Source organism: Poecilia reticulata, linkage group LG14 (genome assembly GCF_000633615.1).
Source record: "Poecilia reticulata strain Guanapo linkage group LG14, Guppy_female_1.0+MT, whole genome shotgun sequence".
Classification (NCBI taxonomy): domain Eukaryota; kingdom Metazoa; phylum Chordata; class Actinopteri; order Cyprinodontiformes; family Poeciliidae; genus Poecilia; species Poecilia reticulata.
Genome location: NC_024344.1, coordinates 23,690,353 through 23,709,966, shown reverse-complemented (window position 1 = coordinate 23,709,966; position 19,614 = coordinate 23,690,353). Strand labels below are relative to the sequence as shown.

The 19,614-nt window shown below is 37.5% G+C and overlaps 1 protein-coding gene across 1 annotated transcript in view; it reads right to left on the bottom strand.

Annotated features, from left to right (window-relative positions):
- Window positions 1–19,614, bottom strand: part of tmem132e (transmembrane protein 132E) — a 443,650-nt gene that overhangs the window by 231,912 nt on the left and 192,124 nt on the right. The gene's annotated exons all lie outside the window — the stretch shown is intronic.

Below are 19,614 nucleotides of genomic sequence, written 5' to 3'. Positions count from 1 at the left end.
AACCAATGTTGCAGTTTTGGTCCTCAGTTGAATCGAGTCTACAGGACTATCAGGTGTGAAAACATCCACAGTTTTACACTTCTGAGTTGAGTTGTCATCTGGAGAGCAGTAGGGATCGCACTCGCCTCCTCCATCATCCTCCTCCTCTTCTCCTGGAGGCTCTTTGAGTCATTGGAGAAACACCTCTGAACCTCCCGACTCCTGACACAGTCAGTCAGCGTGAACACATCTCTCCCCCAACTGTCCGTCTCTGACCAGGAGACGCTTTCTGCCTTAATTACCACCATGAAGTTGTTCAGTTCATCAAGCGGCGACATTTACTCACGGGTTGCTCACCGGCTCTTTTTAGATACAGTAAATCATAAACTGTGGCTGTTTGTGAGTCACTGTGGTTCGACTCATGTTTTCAAAAACGCTCCAAACTACAATTTAAAGCTGGAAAATAATAAAGTGAATATTCTTATATAAGGAACCGGTTTAGGTGTCATGTTTTAGAGACATAAGTCCTAGACTTTGAGTGTATAAAACACTTTCTGACACCTAAACTTTTTTCTTAGCCACCATATATGGATGATGCAGGTAATCTGGTTGGTTTTCTACATCAGATGGTTAAAAGGAATAGTAACAGTAAATGGATGTGTTGCCACTTAACTTTTGTTCACACAATTTTTTTGACCCAATGTCCCCTTTCCATCAATCTTAAGGTCCTGGTCAATCGTGACAACTTAGAGTGATCTAGTCTGTTCGAAAGAACGTCCACAACACTCCGACCTCAAATCAGCAATATTACATATTTTTGGCTTTTTGACAGATTTCTTGGTTTCAGTCGTGATAATGAATATAAATTTAAAACAAAAGTTGTAAAAACAACCAAATTTGCCCTTTAAGAGTTTTAATATTTATTGTGATTTGTTTTGTATTATCAAATCAATCAAATTTTATTTGTATAGCACATTTCAGCAGCAATGCATTTCATATTATCAGACAGAGAGAGACAGTTGGAAGTTAAGGTTGTTGGTTTGTTTTAAGCAAGCAGTTTGTTGCAATGCTGAAAATAAAAGGGAAATAAATGCCATCCAGATCCATCCATCCATTTCCTTACACCCTTGTCCCTCTGTCTGGTCGGGAGGGTTGCTGGTGCCTATCTCCAGCTAACGTTCTGGGCGAGAGGCGGGGTCACCCTGGACAGGTCGCCAGACTGTCGAAGGGCAACCATCCAGATCCATTCATGATTTCCAAAAGGACTGCATTGATAAAATGTTTTGTTTTTTTATGATTTCAGAATAAATTTGCTCAGCAAAACCTTTTACACACCATAAAAAGCCAGTGGGCGATGAAAGCAGCTTTGAATTAGACTGGGAACAAGATGATGAGGAAGAAAACAGAGGAATCCATTCTGGATACCATTTGTTGAAAATTTGAAGCTTTGCATTTGAAAAATGTCAGATCATCCATCTTTTCTGATGGTTCTAGTAACAGTTTGTAAAACCAGGACATTTTATTAGAAGTAATAAAAGGTTACATATCTGCCTAATCCTCACAAGGCAGAATTTTAAAAATGTAAGCTGTTAATGAATGATAGATTAATATAAGGAAGTAATACTTGCTGAGTAATTTATTAACCAGTGATAGAAAGTGCTGAGTAACCGGTTGCTATGGTAGCGTAGGGTGGGTCCCATAGAACGACTAGAGATAAATAGACAAAACCTCAGACCAGAATTTTATCCCACTGTGCCAAAAAAAAATACACCACTCATAAAAAAATAATAAAAAAACAAGCAGAAAATCATAAACCTTGATGTCAACCATATTTGTAAATGTCTACGGATTTTAAATAGTGTTTATAATGCAGATTTGCTGGCGCTATAGATGATTTTTTTTGGTCCCTCGGTCATAAATATCAAATAAAATCTTCTTAAACCCTTTTTTTTTTTTACATGTGAGACAAATAGTGATTTTGTTGTCTTTAATTGTACTTTAGCAAAAAATAAGCGGCTTACTAAACAGTAGACCACTGCAAAGTTGTTGTTTTTTTTCTTAAATGACAATGAACCCCAAAAATGTTTTGGAAAATTACTTATTATTTAACATAGTAACTGTGCAAGACTCTTGAATGTGCATATTCATTTTCAACAAAATAATGACTACTTTGCTTTATTGTGAATTTATTATATTGTTGAATAGAAAAAAAAACAAAGGTCTTAAGAATTTTTTTTTTCTGTTTTCAAAGTAAATTGAGGACCTCAAGTGGTCTTCACTTGACATGCAAACAATGTCTTAAATATAAAAATTAAAAACTGTACAGAAAAATAGCAACAGTATTATCTAAATACAAGCAGGGGTGTAAAAATGTATTAAAGTTGTTGAAAGCAGTCATGTCTCCATAGTCTAACATCTACTGGGAGGAAGGATCTTCTATGCCGCTCCATTGTGCACCTTGGATGCACAAAGGAGCAAGTTATGTTGCTATAACTTCAGCTGGAAAATACCCATTGTCCCCAGTTCGTCGAGAAGATATGGCAACACTTATTTAAATTAAATCAAACAAAAACTTGGGATAAGTAAAATTCAAACCATTCAATGTGTGGTTTTTAAAGAAAAAACAGCAAGAAACTGAAACAAGCTAATGTTTCAGATAAAAGTAAAACCGTGATGGACAGGTTACCTACTGGCCACCTAAAATTCATAATAACTCTTCCATATTGTGTGTATTCGCCATGCAGCCATTTTACCCACAAGTAATTTTGGGGGTTTTGGGGAAACACTGTCTTCATGTTCTACCTGAGCAGCCTGGTTCATCTCATGCATGATGAACATTTCTCCCCACATGAAGCTTTTAGCTGCTGAAATTTGTTGGCATCCAAATAATTTGCTCTGCTGCCAATAGCAGCATTTCAGCAGCAAGTTGCTTTCAGACACCGAACAAGCCAGCAAATAATTAGGAACCCAGCGACTGAGAAGCTGAACAGGATGGAGTTTTAAGGATTTAAGAAGTGTATATGTAGAGGAGATGGACCGGGTAATATTTGAAACACCAACTGTGGAAAAAAAATTGACTTCTGCTGCATTTAAATTTGAAGAAATGTCTCAATTTCTCCAGTGAAGCTACAGTGCAAAGCATCGTGTTGCTTTGAAACAGCTGCAACAAAGCATCCATTATCAGACAATGAAGGTGATGATTGAGATGGATGCTTTTAAGAGAGGAACACTAAGGCTGGCAATAGAGGCAACAGTGGAGCAGGGCTTTTAAAAGTGGCCCACGAGTGCTCCCTGCCAGAGGGTTAATGAGGCTTGGTACTCTCTATGTGGGAGTGATTACATAAGGAAAGGCACCTCCGTGTTGTTAGTAAGCAGAGTGTATGGCTTTCTTATGTCCAGAGAAATTGGATAGTTAGAGATTACTTGATTAGAAATCTTGGAAAAACCAAAATTTGTTAAACTAATGAGTGAAACGTTAAATATGTAGCTTACGTGCTGCCATCCAGTTGCCTTTTCATTCATTGCACATGGTTTATTGAGTGTTCTAGTGTATAGAAACGGTGTAAGTACACAGTATGAGATGAAGCTCACTGCATTTCATAAAATGGAGAAGATGGAGAGCCAAGCATAAAACATGTGACTCGTTTCCTTTGTTCATCAACATGATTCCAGTGACAAAATAAAAAAAAAACCTCAAAATTTAGTTACATGTCTGTCCTCTTGAAAGTTTTAAATCTGCAATGTAGAACTTTTTAACACATAAGCCATGTTTCCATTAACCATATCATTGCGCAAATTGGAATTACAAAAAAAAAATATTGCTTAATGGAAACATGCCATTTAAAAAAAATGTTTGTTGATAAAAAGTTTTTGAGCTAGGATGAGGTGGTTTTTCGGTTGTATCGAAACAAGTATTTTTCAAACCTTCATTGGAAACACTCAACAGCCAGATGTTACTACTGGTGAAAAGGACAAAGAAGACATCAGGAAGTGGTAGGAGGATGATGGTATGTTTATTATTTTTTTTACTTCTTTGTAGAAAATACATAATACACCTCAACGCTCTCTAATATACATCAACTAGTTAAATGCTTTTAATTATATTACACTTCATGTTTGCTATAATAAAAAAGTTAATTAAAAACACCCAATCTGCATCTTCCTATATGCTAAGAGTTGAGGGACTCTTGGTAATTTATGCTTAAAATAATTGGTAGTTGTTCTAAAAGGATAAATCTTGATTTTAATAAAAGGTTAGTCAATAGTTTGCTATTAATAATGAACTATTATCGATTATTTTCAGTGAAGAAAACCTTTTATTTGAAGAAATTACTTGGCAAGATTGACTGCCTTTAGCTTACAGCATGTAAATGTTTTACTGTAATTAAAAACAACAGAAAAAAATCCATATTGCATAGTTTAATATGCAAACTTATTGCTACTTTATGGAGTTTTATGACTCTTGAAGCAGTAGTTTAAAAAGTCTAACAGAAATTTTCACTATGGTAAAAAGTTCACGTCTCACAAAAATATAAATTAGAGGAAGAGTAGAAGGCTAAACATGTTCTTCAAACAATCTGAAAGCGTGGAGATAAGCGATGAGCTTAAGGTTACAGCCGGCCAAACTTTTTAAGCAAACTCCCCCAACTCCCGAGGCGGGCTTGGACAGCAGATCCGTCAGCAGCATTAAAACCGGACCACATGGGATCTTTGCTTCACGCTCTAATAGAAAATTGGATGCAGATTACTTCTGCGGTGGCTGTTTTGTTTTCTTGGGGAAAACAGAAGCGAGCAGAAAATAAGTATATTTAGTTCCTGTGCCGGGATCGAACAAATGAGTCCCCGTACGGACACAAACACGCCTAATGCCCCTGAAAGAGTGAACACGCACACGCTCAGACAAACAGCGGCCCAATCTAATCAGCGATTCATTGCTCGTCCTGCGGGCCGTAACGTGCAACGCAGCTAAGGAACCGTCAGATTTATCATTCTCATGATTCCCCAGTAGTGTGAGGATGGACCTGTGCCTACAGCTAGCTGAGAGGAAAATGGGGAATCTGGTGATGTGATAATAAATAGACTTACTGATCAGTGAAATTTATGGTGAGTCGACCGGCTCCGGCGGTATCCCTAATGTGGGAGATTATATTTGTGGTTTGCTCGAATCTAAACACCAAAGGGGCAGTAAAGGATTTTGTTGAAGCTGCTTTATCTAGAAGTTATGCAATTTCCCCAAATAAAACCAGCTAAAGAGGTGAACTGAAAACACATATGCGCATTTGTTGGAGAAGTTTTGATCGTATTTTATGGTATTAGCGCTGCTTCTTCTTTTGTTCTGCAGTTCTCTCCAACGTCTGGATCAGAACTGTTTGGTTGTTACTTTGTTCTTCTTCGGTTGGACCTTGACTCTGAAATAAAGTTTCTATTCATGTACAGAAATTAATAAACAATATTTAAATTCCTATTCCTAAATTCCTACATAGGTTTTAGCGTTGCGCTACATCGCTCCCTTTGGATTTGATTCACATGTGGATGAAAACGTTAGTGAAACTGACCCCACATATAAGAATTTTTTTTTTTTTTACATTATTTGAAATTCATAGAGACAACAAATTCAAATTCTTATCACTGGTTTTTGGTCATTTATTGCATGTCTTTCCCTCTCCCCTATCTTCTGCCAAAAAGAAACTAAACATAAGAGGACTATCATGCTGCTCTTTTATAGCAATCAGTTTTCTAATAGAACTGACTCTGTCATCTGTGCTTTAAGACTGCACTCAAAGTCCAGCTTATCAAACAAAATAAAAACATACGAGTTTTTGACTTTTTTTTGCCCATAGGTTTGGGCAATTTGTTCCAGTCATGGTGGGCTAAGCCTGTTAATTCCGGTGGTCCGGTCCTGCATGGGAAATATATCCATTTGCACACTGAAGCACAAACTTGATGTCTTATTAAAGCAATTTTTAGAACAAATTCATTCACTCTACTCCACCTCTATCCAGTGACCCTGAGGATCTGTGCATTGTTCAAACACACACACTCAGTTTTAGAGGCTCTTCATTGTGTGATGGTGTTTTCTTGGGAACCAGGAAACTTGTCTCAACTTGGCATTAGTATTTTCTAGCTCTGTACACCAGATGTTGTCCTACTTTACTGTTTGGAGGGGGCTTGGCTTCGTCACGCATGGCTGGAACATCATTGTGCTTGGAGAACGTTCAACAAAAGTGCAAGCTGCTACCACGACGGTCGGTTGCTCCCTTTCAAACACGTCTTTGCCGGACTTCACTGTAAACGAATGGCCTTTACCTCAGATGGCTTCAGGAGGTTAAACAAGGTTAAATGGCTCTGTGTCAACATTTAACTAAATATCAACAAACCATTAATGATGGTTGTGATTAAGTAAGCATAATTAGTCTATGGATCAAAACACTGATTCCAGATTTTGATAACAAGAGGACTTCAACTATTTCATAATAAAAGTTGAGCTGATCATGCCGACTCGCAACTGAAATAAAGGGATGCTGCAAAGTTTTAATATCCAAATTTTTCCAGAGGCTCAGAATTTCTGACTTTCAAGGCATTTTTTGATGATTTATAATAGGTCATTAATGTGGAAATATAAAAGTTTAGCTTAAATTGTGGAAAGAAGATAGCTGGAAAGATGGACGGACGACAGACAGACAGATGGACAAGTTCATTTAAACAACATAAACAGGTAATAATGCCTGTGAATACAAACATTTTTCTCCCGCTGTTTTTATTGTTCAGACCTGCAAAGTTAATCAAACTCCAGCTTTTCAGGCTGTTTATGAAAACTAGGATTTATAATTAAGTTAATATTTTTCTCTGATATTTTTTGGGACTCCAGAGTGTTTTTCTGTCTCAGTTTCATTATTCTAATCACCATAAAAGAGCTCATTTATGTGGCAGAGATCATCTCCACCTTTATTCTCCTGACAGCCATCTTGATGAAATCCCCATTAAGTCGAGTCCCTGTTCTTCCTCACCTACTCTTCACCCTCATATCCCCCCATATACACTCCAGCCCTCCCATTCGCTGTTCTGGAAATCGTCCTCCCAGCTTTTAGCCCCAGCTTTGTGGATTAAAGCTGCATTGATGCTGTGACCTTGTGTTTTTCGGTGGCGGTTTGCGAGTTTCTAATCAATGCAGCAAAGCTAAAAACGGCCTCTAGACAACAGCTGATGTTTCCCCCTCCCAACAACAACTTATTTGTGGTGTAAATATCAGTTTTTCTGAGCTCTAGCAAAAAAACAAACCTTCTGAGAAACCTCTCTGAGACAAAAATGACCGAATTATGGATAACAACATGATTATACAATGTATGACTGACTGCTACAATGGGCTGAATTTAGCGAGCTAAAATGGCCGTCTTTTCCGCTCAGAGCATTAGGCAGTTATGAGGGCAAATACATAAAATCTGTTTCTCCGTAGAGGTGACTGTAATTATGGGGCATAAAATACTATTTTTCTTTAGTTTGTTTGACAGAATTTATGTAGAATTTAAAAATTTGGATATTATTAAAAACTCCACAGGGAACAATGCATTTTACCAGCGTAATAAAAGGCATACTACAGGTTAATGAAAAACCTGCAAAAGTTAAATTCAATTAAGTTCCAGAACAAATTAATATCCAACTTATGTGAGAGACATTTGGTTTCCTCAGCCACTTTATTAGGTGCGCTGCACATAAACTAGCCAGTTAAATGCAGCTTCTCAATGCATTTGGGAATCTACATGTGGAGAAGACGACTCTATTATGTTTGAATGGAGCACAAAAATGAGAGAGAGTGACTCTCATTTTTTAGAAACTGCTGATTTTTGCACACTGCCATGTCAGAGTTACAGAAAAACCAAAGGTCCAAAAAGATGAAACCTATAGATACGTTGCAACGTGACGTCATGTGTGCAAGATCCCGACCCCAGGCTGCCTGCCGGAGGAAATAAAATCTGCTTGGGATGATGACCACCACTGGTTTTAGCTGTAGAGTTGCCAACATAACACTAAACCTTAAATGTATGCATGATGTATAGAATAAAAAAAGACAGTGCTTTGCTACTAATTGTGAACGCTGTGATAATGAGATAGCAAGGTCAGACAAATGTTTTAATTAAAAAGAATAGCAAGGGAGAGGGAAGAAGGTCAGTTATGCTAGTTTGACTTTGGCAATCTTAACATGTTAATGTGCTGCAGAATTCTGTTTCAATTACGTAAAAAAAGTCACACATTAACTCTGACGGATCATCAGTAGCACAGGCGTTTAATCATCCACCGCTGTGTTCAGATGATCACCTTTTAATAATCAAACATCAAAACATGATACTGTGATGGACTGAATATTGTGAGGGAAATGGTTGCATTTTTTGGTGTTGAATCCTGAAACACTAGAGGAGTTATTAGTGGCATGGCAATGGATCAACGTGTATCGAAACTGACAGAGCAGAAAAAAATGCGAATGGTTTTCAGCTGTTCAACGGTTTTTGGCGTTATTTTCCCTTTGCTGAGACGCACTGGTTTCATTTTAACTGAATTGTTTTACTGCGGCACAGCAGCTGTGGATGTCAAGTAAAAGAAGAATCTTTTTACATGCGCAAAATTATAAACAAACAATAACATGCAATGTGTCTACAGTATCTGGTGTGTTTGCATTAAAATGCTCTAAAACACTTAGAACTGCCTATTTTAACAGTTCAAACACCAAATGTACCTTAATATCCATTAACACAGGAGAAACTGTCTTTGCACCATCGGAGAAGCTTATAACTATAGTTTTCTTTTCTGCTCTTGAGGGAACAGCCAATCAGCACCAAGGAAAATGAATGAAGCTCCCGGATTGGCTGTTTTGTAAACAGCCAATACCGTATCAGTTAACAAACTTTGCTTGCATTTCTGCATACACTGTAATCCAGACTCTCTCACATTCCCTGCATTAACAGAGTGTGAAGGTTTAAACAAAATGCACATCAACACTGATAAGAATTAATCCACACATTGATGATTTTGCTCTATGATCTGAAAACTGATAGCTAAAGTTTGAGCCACTCTTTACGTTCTGCATTGTCTTTCATTAGGAAAACATTGAATTGTCTTGTGTAGCATAGTGGGGGTATGTAGCAAATAAAAAGCAGGTGTTCAATTAAAATTATGGTAGAAAAACAGATGGGATGGAAGTTTTACTATGAGCTCAGAGTATTAGGAACAAAAATGTGGAGCTTTTTCTTTTCATTTGGCAAAAAAAAAAAAAAAAAAAAAAAAAACATCTGTTCATTATTTCCATCAAAGTACTGATATTCACAACATGAAGATAATTCACTGAGTGGTTTTACCATCAACTGAAGTGCATATTTTTACTTTCAATCATTTATCTAGGTGATTATTAACCAGCTCCAGATGGTGGAGAAGGTCTGAATATTTCTGAAACAGACTAAATGATCCCACACGCCGAGTCCTGCAGAAACTGCAAGCATTTTTCTGCTGAAAACAAAAGTCAGCCATGAGACATCACAGTCCAACCAAGTGGGACATCGCATCTTCATCTAACCCACGATCAAAAAGGTTTAGTGATCTTGTTTTGACATGTTGGAGCAGCCCTCCAGTTTACTCACCAGGCGTGAGTTGCTGATTTCCCATGAGGTAGGAGAAGGCGCCTGGCTGCCCCTCCAGCCTCACCGCCTCCACCTCCAAGTTCCTCCCTTTTCTCTAACAATCCGTTGCTCAAACCTCGTCTTTATATCGCCCCAGTTCTTTTACTTTTCTGTCCTCTCACCCATGGAGCCTATTTCTTCACATTTACATCAGTCTCTTCTCTGAAGCTCCCTGCTCACTCATCCTCACTCGTCTCTGCTCGAGTCCCCTGAGGGTGGACCAATAAGGACAGCAGATTAAAGAGCATGCTTTCCAAGCTGAAGATCCCAGACAACCTGAACAACTCGGAGGAATGACGGCCACACAACACGACGTCCGCTTTAGATTATTTATTTTTATTTTTTTGTGAGGTCTCTCTTCAGAAACTCACTGTCAAACTAGAATTAGACTAATAAAGTGGACGGAAGAACTCTTACCTACAGCCAAAGCAAAATAGGCGAGAAAATCTAAAGGAAATAAAGTGAAAACAGAACAAGATATTGTGGTTAAATAAGTTTGTACCCCCCCTTAAAGGGGACCTAATATGCAAAATTCACATTTTGCATATTTTAGTACTTCTATTTGGGTCGCAACTGCTTCAACAAGCAACCAAAGTGCTTAAAAAGCCATTTTTGGCAATAGGTCAATGTTTTTGTTGTCAGGAAAACAAGTAGTTTCTGATTGTTAATTCACAATTAATGGGCAACTCAAGCAGAGCTCCAACAATTTTGGTCATCTGGTTCTACTGCTGTATATTTAGTTGTTGACTTATCATCCAGAAACCAGTTGCTGTATTCTTGTTGGTTGTGCATTGAGTTGGAAAAAAATAGTTGTATGTAAATGTATGTTTATTATAATTGCAACAATAACAAAACATGTCAAATACTGTCAAGAATATTCCTCAGAAATGTATAAAGATGTCACATTCTCTAAAAAAATTTACAGACATATTCTTATGGTGAACTTTTCTTAGTTTTTTTCTGGCTGTTGGGTGCTTTGGCAACTGCCTGGCAACACATCACTCAACTTGTGAAACCAGCACTTATTCTTTTAGCTGTTCTAAGCATGCCGTCTTCTTCCGAACTGAATCATTTACATACTCAGTCCTGTTCTGCATGTGTACATTTCCACACCTTTAGTGTGGGTGCAGAATCTTTTTCTTTGTCTGAAAATGGCACTTTATAGAGTTTGCTGTTGTGCAAACATGGACGGTCAGAAGCCACTACTCAGTCGTCCTTGGATGCTTCACCTTTCTGCAAATGCAGAAAGTGTTGTGTAGAGACCAGAAGGTACTCAGAGTCACAGCGAGCCTGCAGGCAAACACACTCTATGTCCCAATTTTGGTTTGTTAGTTTGTTTTATTCATTTCGCCCTCATTGAGGAATCTCTCCGTCTCTTTTCCTCCTGCCCAAAGAAACATACTTTCTGTCCAACAGTGTATCTATCAAACTGTCTGATCAAGAAGAGAAATTATGTCATTCTGGGTTTATGGGAGCACAGCTCTGTGGCAAGGAGGAACAATTTGAACAAGGCATATTTGGAGATCGAGGAGAGTGAAATGCATACAGTCATAGCCCCTGTAGCAACTCTCAGGATGCTATCAAACCTGAGTGCTGTTTCCATCTGGGTGGCAGAGATAAGAGGCATTGTTATACATTGAGAGAGACTCCATCTACTAAGCCAACTTCCCTCAAGGCTAAATAAATCTTTATGTTTATTCTATAGGTGGCTGTAATAACAACCACATCAAATCTATGGGCAAAATGATGTATTATTTGTTTCAGAAATCTTTTCATCATGATTTGGTACAAAAGAATACAAGAATAAAAGAAAAAGGGATGCAGTGCTGAAGGTGTAAATTTACAATGTGGAATCATCTTACAAGTAAAAGGAACAGTAGCCTATCCTAGACAAGCTTTCATCTTGCAGTATGAGAGCATAATTGTCTCTGTAAAGCTATATAATCCCAATCACAAACACAATCCATTTAGATAGGGTATGTGGTAATCAAAGCATTCAATGCTGAAAAGCCGCCTCTAGCTTAAAGACGCCACAACAGCAGTGCACCACTGGGCAACCTGCTTGGGAAGCTCCAGAATTCCCACTTCTGATTCCATGTGACCATTTTGTTTTTTCTGCAGGAGGGGAAAAAGGCAAAGCGAATGTAAATAAACGGCAAAACAGAGAGGACAGCCCTGTCGTATCTAAACAGGATGGTGAACCTCAGAAAAAAAAAAAAAAAACCTTAATGGATTATTTAACAGGACACATCCGCTTTGCATGGCTGCTCACCGGCTGTTACGCAACCTGCTTTTTCTCCGGCAACGGTGCCAAGTGTCTCGGCATGACAGCTGGCACACCTGATCTATCTGACTGGATTAGTGCAATCAGCGGGCAATGTGCTTAAAGCTAACCAGAGAAATGGTGGCACGAGAGCCAGTGATCGCGCTAGTCAGGTATGAAAATAACTGGAACGGCTCCATGGCGGCTACGGTCCTTTGAAGGTGTTGCAGGCCTCATTTAGTGCTGACTGGAAGTGCCACCTTTGATTTTATGGAGACTGAATAAACAGAGTGTTCACATTTTAACACTGTGATGTGTAATGGCTTCATTGATTACTTTAAATATGCTGAGCAGAGAGTCAACATGAAACTTTTTGTTACAAGAAAAAAACTGTAGAAATAAAATTATTTTCAGAAAAAACAGCCACAAATACACTATTAAAATCATAATAGCTTACTTTTAGCATTCATTTTGTCCTTCATTTTAAGCACAAGAGGTAGTTGTTCAAATGTTTCACTGAGAAGGACAACCCTTCATCAAGCTGACACGGCATCAAATATCACCATTTCCACCACATAAAAAAGGACAACATATTTCCAATCTGCTGGGTAACATTACAAGGCTTGAAGCAGGAGCCGCTTTGGTTGCTAACAGCCTTTATTCTACCTAGCTACCCAAACTAGTGTGTGCTAACGCCCCCAAATATTTTTTGATTAATAGAACAAATAAAGGAAAAAAAAACTGATCTTGTAAAAGACAAAAAGGAATATATAGTGTTTTATAGTTCTTAAGGAATTCTCAATTTTTGTTTATCAGGGTAAGTTGAACCTAGCAACAGAAGCAACAGAAGCAGTTAGCAGGGCAGCTGCTGTATTGAACGTATTTTTTTCAGGTTAAACAATAAAATATAAATTGCAACACTCTTCAGAGGAGGAACATTAAAAAATATTACCTGCATCTAAATTTTCACCTAATGTTTTGTTTTAAGTTGCAAGCCAGCATTAGGAATGTTGCACAACTACAGGTAGTCTGTAAATAAGCCATTAAAACTGTAATTTTATCATTGAAAAATTGTGTTATTGCTTATGATCTAACACCTTTATGTGAGGACAATTTATGCATATTTAAAAAAAATAGTGTCCAGATATTCACGGAAATTTAAATTGTACATGTTTTAAAACATATAAGCTCAAATATTTGCTAAAGGTGAGTAGAACTACCAACAAGTAAGAGAAACACTACTTCAATATATGTTTACTCATTAAAAAAATTACTCAAGAGTCAAAAAATATAAAAGGACATTTAAGTGCTGAGTATTTGAGATGTATGGCTTAATCCAAATAAGCCATACAACAGATAAAGTAGTTAGAGTGCCTCGTGATACTACTGAAGTAAAATTTGTGATGCAGTAAAACTGCTCCAAATAGTACTTATTTTTAATTACTTGCGTAATGCAACCGTTAATGTCTACAGTTTTTCCAGTAGGTTAACCAAAGACTGAATGAGTAAAAAGGTGACATTAGTTGGGATACAGACCTAATATCACTTTGTTGTATTTTTATTAAAATCTCTCTAAATTCATAATTCTATTTTAGTGATATAGTGGTGCTGATAGAATCCAGGATTTTTGGAATTGCAGTGTATTTTAAGAGTAAAAATGTATAAAAACAAAACAAACAAACAAAAACAGCTTGATCAAAACAAGTTTAGCTCTCTGAATTGTGGGGTTCAGCATCAAGCCAATTGTGGGTTGAAAAAGCTCTATGTCCAACATTCGACCTTCTGATTTGCTGCACAAAAATTTAGAGCAGTCATCTGGTAAAATGATGCCTTTCAATGAATAATTATGTGATATCAGAGTCGAAGATCTGTGGCTTTGCAAATCTGTATTTCTATACTTGGCCTCAACTCAATAAGATAAACTCTCAGCTTTGACACCAAGCAGAAAAGAGAAATGTTGTCCTTTCACACACCAGCAGGCTAATTCGCCTGACCCTTGCAGGTCAGTACACAGTGGAAAAATAACCACACAGGAATCTTTTACTGCCTTGGATAAAACTCTCTGATACTCAAACCACTGCATGTTTTTGGTTGAAACTAGCACTGAACCTGGTTTAACGAATCATGACTGTTTGCTCCATGAATTAGTGATTCTAGATCAGGGGTGGGCAACCCCAGGCTTCGAGGGCCGGTCTCCTGCAACTTTTAGATGCATCTCTACTTCAACACACCTGAGTCAAATAATGAGGTCATTAGCAGGACTCTGGAGAACTTGACTGCACTTAGGAGTTGATTAAGCTATTGGATTCAAGTTTGTTGGACCAGGGAGACGTCTAAGAGTTGCAGGACACTGGCCCTCGAGGACCAAGTTTGCCCACCCCTGTTCTAGACAAATACCAACTGTACCTTTATTTACTTGAACTGTTACATTTTTATTTACCATATAAAAGCACTTAGAAATAATAAGATAATACATTCCAACTATTTGTGTTTTTAGATTGTGTAAGTCTGATTAGCGTCTTAGCAAGTCTCATGAGCGAACACTACAGCTTTTCTTGAGCGTTAGAACTTCAGTCAGCATTAGTAGCTGTAAATCCTTTAACTCTCGATGCTTTAAGGTGTTAATCCTATCATTATATTGTTATGGTTTAATTTTAAGAGGGATTCTGACTGTTCTGCTCAGCTGTTATAGGCTTCTATAAAACATGTTCCCTTCGCTGTTTTAATAAAAATGATGCACAATATTAGCTATTACATTAATTTGTCAAAAAATAAAAAAAACTCAGTCTTTATGAACACCTTGTTCCGTCTCCTCTTTTCTATCTTCAACATTAATGATGATGTTTCCACTTCCACGTGTGGTGGAGACCAATACAAAATCAGATTTTGTTTTTGTGTGCATAAAATAATATTTGATTAAAGCGCTTGCTCTTCTTTAGGAGTCCATATGCGTAATGTGAGCTAGAAACATTCATAATTTCACCCAATTCAACCAAAACAGCAATCTCCCAAGAACAATGCTCACCGGGTATCTTCATGTCACTCCTAACGGATCTGAAAGTTTCTTAGTTGGATTGTACAGGATGTAGATCAAATTAAGCCCCAGTCTAAACCGGAAAGACTCTGTCACTTCACAAAAGTCTCCATTTGTTCTTAATCGTTTGTCTTTCTTGCTTTCTTATTATGTTTACCACTAACCTCATGTTGATGCCTTTTTGCACATGTCCCATACGCGATATTCAGTGCCACTTACTGGAGTAAAAACAGCGTTTTGCACAGCTTTCTTTGTTTCCACATGGATGAAAATATTTCTGGAAATGATCCCGTTTGGACAAGGTTGTGTGTTTTCCAAAACAGACAACTTGTTTGGAAAATAACATTTGTGTGTGTAGAAGAACAGAAATAAGAAAATCTATAGATAAAGTTATTTTTCAAGGTGTATGTGGTACACCTTGAAACACTGGTGAAGCACTGAATCTGAATGTCATTTCTAACATAAAGACCTCCCCCACCTTGTCTTCAAACTGGTGCTCATCCCTGAACCCCAGTGGCGCCGGTTCTGACCAAGTAACCCAATAGACGTCTGTTTACTCCCATTGTAATTGGCAATTTGCCCTAACTTTAAGCAAACAAGCACTTTATTAGCTTATGTAGGCCTATTATAAGTTTCAAAATTATATAGATCGTACAGAAAACACAAAGCAAACCAGCTACTGTAGGCTGAAGGGAAAACAAAATGAGAACAAGTCCATTTAGAAAGGATCATAAATGTATATGTGGTCCAGAACTGTAATGTGCTGCTCTGCAAAGCATTCAGCAGCAGCAGAGAGTAATGTAGTGGAATGACCTACTTCACCCACATTTGCAGCTAGACTTATAAAAACAGAAGGTACAACAAGTCTGACGTTAACCCAGTTGACACGCAACGACAAAACTAAGTTTACCTGTAAGGGGTGAAGGGCATGAGGAGATATTTAAAAAATAAAATAAAATTTGCCCACAAGAATGACTCGAGGTTTGGCAAATACGACCCCCAATGAACAACACAGATGGAGTAAAAAACCCAAGCAAAACCCACTGCTTCCATTTATATTAAGAGGATTAATAGCAGCCAGGTGCTGCTAATTACTCGCTCTTAATTAAGTGATTAACAGCGAATGTCACAGCCTCTGTAAAAGCAGAAGTTTTGGCAAACTGGACCGGAGAAGAGACTTCAGCAGTGATCTCCACACCAGCAGTTGTTTCTGCCTACCAAACTGCGTAGGATTTATGAGCCCGGCTCCAGACTATTTGAAGTCCATCACTGTGTGTGGAGAGAGATTCTTCACAAGTGGGAAACATCAGAGAGAGGTCAAAACCTGAAAGGCTGAGAGAAATTTTAAAAGCCTCAAACCTTCACTTCAGACTCTAGACGTGTCTAAGCCTGAAGTAATTCATTGGATTAATCGGACCGACCAATAACGAAGAATTGATTATTGAAGTTATTGTCAGCGGATTGAGTAATGAATTTGACCTCTTGTTACGTTAAGATTTCTGTACGTTTCACCAAATTCAAGACTTTAAAAAACCATTACAATTGAAATTTAAGATCTATATCCCCACAGAAATGCACAGAAGGAAATCACATATTTTATATTACAGCAGTGGCGAGTTGTTTTGCTCAGACTGGTCCTGAAATGACTAGTGTTGAATAAATTATACTGGGGTATACTGATATGCAAAAGGTCATTTGATAACAGAACAACATATTCAGAGCAGTGATTAAACCAAAACTGTACAAAAAATGTATACATTTAAGATAAGAACCTTTGTCTGTAAATATGTCCTACCCAAAACTCCTCAGGTAGCAGTTTTAGCTTTACCTAATTAAAATACTGTAAAAAAAATCTACTAAGCACAGTTTGCTATACAATTACTAATCGATTAATCCAAAAACTAATCACCAGATCAGTCGTACACTGTATTGATGCTAGGTTGGGCAGAAGTGCTGAACTTTTCACATGTTGACATATTTTTTAGTTGCAGATGCATCCTTTGCTTCAAATGATCAACAATTCATTTTATGAATCATTTTATGAAAAGTCTGTTTCATAAAATGATTTTCTTATTTATAAAAGGAATTGAAGTTCAGTCTCACGCCTAACGCTGACTGAAGAGAATTTGCATCTTTCAGTGTATTTCTAATATTGCATAAAAAAGGTTAAGATGAAAAATCTCCAGAATTCATCAGTTTTTTTATTAATTTAATCAATTACTTGTCAGAATAATAGATTAATTGAACACTAAACTACATGTTGTATGTTATCCTCTGAAACTCATAAAAGAACAGTGAATATTACATGAATGGAGGTAATCAGCTCTACAGGACTCTGGTCCTTGGGAGTCCTGTAGAACGGCATGCAGCCCGCAGCATGCCGCCGCCTCCTGGTTTGTTTATCTCCACTGGTATATACTGCAATCTCACTCCAGAGTGACTACAGCCCATAGCTTATGTTCATTCAGCTGTGATTCAATAAAATGTCAGAGGGTGATTCAGGACAGCTGCTCAGAAGTAATATACCTCTTTACAGAGAAGCAGACATAAGGTGCCCTGTTAAATGATGAAGTGATATATGCTCATACAGTGTAGCATACCAACTGCTTTACATGCTGGAGGAGGACACCGCTGATGGCACTTTAACGTGATTTGTGAGACGTCGTATGCATGAGAACACATCACTGTACCCTGAAAGACAACAAACACCAGAAATGTTGGAGTCGTGTTCTGGAAAAATAAAAATGGATCCAAAAACAAAATCTCAATGAGTCTTGATAGTTACTCTTCAGCTGCAGCTAACAATTATTTTAGTCATTGATTATTATATTGATTATTCTGACAATACATTTTCCTGGTGATAAATCACATTAAAAGTTGTTTGCTTTTTTATTTAGCCACTTAAGCATTTTTATACGCTGTTAGAAATACACTAAGAAATTCATAAAAATAATTCAATTCCTTTTTTAAATAAGAAACCAAATATTGTATTGCCCAAAATGCAATAATAGCATTCATTAAGTGAATCTTTGATCATTTGTAGCAAAAGATTAATCTGCAGCTAAAACAATAATTAAATCAATCAACAAGTTTGATCTATTGATCCATTTGTGGATACCACTTGAGTTCTGGGTAGGACACATCTACACATTAAAACGATTTTTCTTGTATTTATATATGTACAGATTTGACTTAATTGCTGCTCAGAGTGCGTCATTTCAGCAAATGGTCTTTTTTGTTTCTGTATACATAGGTTAATTATTAATTGATGTCTAAATCAGTTGATATTTCAGTAATCCCTTAATAGCAATCCATCTGATTAATTACGATTAATTGTTTCAGCCCTAACTCATCCATATCTGCAGGAAAAACTTTATTTTTATTATTCTTACCTTCGGCAAGGACAGTTTGCATCCTCTTAAGGAATGCTAATTTTTTTGTTTTGTTTTTTTTTTTTTTTTAAATCTAGTAACTTCAGAAAATGCATGAGACCCTGGATAAAAATGAAAGCAAAAGGGAAGCAGATGTATTTCTGATTTGTGATCTTTAGTGGATGCTAAAGATCACAAACAGGATGTATGAATCCAAGATCATACATCCTGTACGTATGTACATACGTGAAAATGTCGCATATTTAATTCTGGCACCAACCAGCGCAAAAATGGTTCAAACTTATTGTTCAATTCGAGATAAATTCAACAAATAGATTCATTATTCATGGCTGACTGGTCAGCCAAACAGAGAATTCTCGCTCCACCTCCTATTGTCTCCATTTTCTCCAGAGATGCTGCAGCAACTTTGGTGTTTTAAATAATGGAGGAGGGCTGAAATTTGTCCTGAAATTTTAATTGTGGTCTGGTCTGGGGATGTGCATTAGCGAGCCAAGATGGAGCAGTGGGCGGGCATGAACATTAGTGCTCTCCAACTGCCTCTGGCCTCATTATGAGGGGAGGAGGAGGAAGGTACAAGGTGGGGATGTTAGAGCAAAGAGACAAAGTAGAAACAAAGAAACCCTGGGGGGATTTCCACTTGCGGTCCTCCCTGGAGAGCCACGTCCCAGGAGCCACAGGAACACCATTACAGTCTCCCACAGTATTGATCTGAGACAGAGCAGACCACCCACCGACAAAAACTTCTGCAATCAGGTTCAATTAGGTCTCATTTATGAGCACATGGCTGGCGCCCAGCAGATGCTCACCTCTCAGGATGATTTATAAGTAATGAGACAGCTAAACAACAGAGTTTGACCAGGAGGGATTGATGACCTGAGCGCAGAAGCCTGGAAAAGCGAGGGACTTTTTTTTCTATGTTTCTTTTTTTTTTTTTTTTTTTTATAGCAGGATAAACTTCCTCCTGGGATGAAATCACATTTCAAATGTAAATATCACAATGCCTTCCTATTTCTTTTCTCCCTTTTAGAGCTGAAAATTATATTTTTATTGAAAAGAATAAAAATGTTTGATTCTTTCATTTCCTTGCTTTTCATTGGAAACTCCTCACAACCTTCCAAAAAAGGAAACACATTGGAAAAAAAAAATCTTATAAAAATATTTATAGATATAGAAAAAGGATTACCTTTTCCCCCATTTTTAATTTTTTTAGGACTGAAAGAATTAAAAAAATTCCCTTCTCACCCTCCTCGGGTGGTCTGTTTCATCCTCTGAGCTCGGGTC